Source organism: Eulemur rufifrons, chromosome 16, assembly GCF_041146395.1.
Source record: "Eulemur rufifrons isolate Redbay chromosome 16, OSU_ERuf_1, whole genome shotgun sequence".
Lineage (NCBI taxonomy): Eukaryota > Metazoa > Chordata > Mammalia > Primates > Lemuridae > Eulemur > Eulemur rufifrons.
This window is the reverse complement of record NC_090998.1, coordinates 10478887-10480681: the sequence shown is the minus strand read 5'-3', so window position 1 is coordinate 10480681 and position 1795 is coordinate 10478887. Positions and strand designations below refer to the sequence as shown.

Genomic DNA, 1795 nt, shown 5'->3' with positions numbered 1-1795 from the left:
ATTTTAGCTAAAAAAGTCTCATATAGATTGAAAGAGAAAATCATTATAAATAAAAGTCCAAACTAATTACATCTCATCAAAATTTTAAAACTACAAATATTACTATCATGTGCCACATAACAATGTTTTGATAAAGGATAGACCCCATCTACAACAGTCCTCTCATAAGATTATAATGAGGCTGAGAAATTCCTATTGTCTAGTCAGATCCATTGTAATGTCATAGGACAATGCATAACTCATATGTTTGTAGTGATGCTGGTGTAAACAAACGGACTGCACTTCCAGTTGTAAAAAAAGTATAGCACATATAATTATTTATGTTACATTAAACTTAATAATGATAATAAATTACTGTTACTGGCTTATGTATTTACTATACTTTTTATCATTACCTTATGGTGTACTCCTTCTACTTATTAAAAAAAAGAAGTTAACTGTAAAACATTCTCAGACAGGTCTTTCGAGAGGTATTACAGAAGAAGGCATTGTTATCATAGAGGATGACATCTTCATGCATGTTACTGCCCCTGAAGAAAAGAAGTAAATTCTGACATTTGCAACAGCATGAATGAACCTGGAGGACATTATGCTAAGCAAAATAAGCCAGAAACAGAGAGGCAAATGCTGCATGATTTCATTTATATGTGGAATCTAAGAGTCAAACTAAACAAGTAGAGAGTAGAGTGGTGGAAGAAATAGGGAGATGTTAGTCAAAGGGGACAAACTTTCAGTTACATGGGATGAATAATTTCTAGAGCTCTAATTACAGCATGATGATAATACTATACTGTATACTTGAAGTTTGCTGAGAGTAGATGTTAAGGGTCTTACCATAAAAAAATAAACAAAAGATAACTATGTGAGCTTTTTTTTCCTGGGGAAGGATGCTTGTAACTGCCATGGAACACAGACAGACCTATGGGAACACTCGGGAACCTCTCTTGGAAAACCTGACAAGCGAGTATGACTTGGCTCTTTTCCAAAGAGCACAAGCCAGGACTTGCAAGGATTTGGAGAAGTTAAGGCTGCAAGGCCAAATCACAGAGTGATTAAAACAATTGCTTTTGGTTGCTATGAGCTTGATACTTGGTACCATTCTCCCTATCCTGAAGAATATGCACGGCTGAGATGTCTCTACATGTGTGAATTCTGTCTAAAATATATGAAGAGCCAAACGATACTCCACCGACACATGGCCAAGTGTGTGTGGAAACACCCCCCTGGTGATGAGATATATCGCAAAGGCTCCATCTCCGTGTTTGAAGTGGATGGCAAGAAAAACAAGATCTATTACCAAAACCTATGCCTATTGGCCACGCTTTTTCTGGACCACAAGACATTACATTATGATGTGGAACCTTTCCTGTTCTATGTTATGACAGAAGCGGACAACACAGAAGAGGCAAACTCACATCGTCAATAAACACAAAAAGATGCTTAATCTAATTAATAATCAGGGATATGCATATGAGACAATAAAATACCAATTTTCAACCACTAGATTGGCAAAAGTTAAGAAGTCTGACAATGTATAAGTGTTCCCTGTTTCCATGCGCTCACCAACACTTGTTATATTTTGTCCTTTTGATAATAGCCATACTAACATGTGAAATAATATCTTAATTTGGTTTTGATTTGCATTTGCCTGATGATTAATTATGTTGAGCACCTTTTGATATACCTGTTGGCCGTTTGTATGTCTTCTTTGGAGAAGTGTCTATTCAAGTCCTTTGCCTAAATTTTAATTGTTTTTTTTTTTTTTATCTCTTGAGTTGTAGGAGTTTCTTATTTT

The 1795-nt window shown here is 35.5% G+C and overlaps 1 pseudogene; it reads left to right on the top strand.

The window, feature by feature from the left end:
- Positions 1–902: 902 nt before the first annotated feature.
- LOC138396835 (histone acetyltransferase KAT7 pseudogene) lies at positions 903–1426 on the top strand (annotated as a pseudogene).
- Positions 1427–1795: the final 369 nt, after the last annotated feature.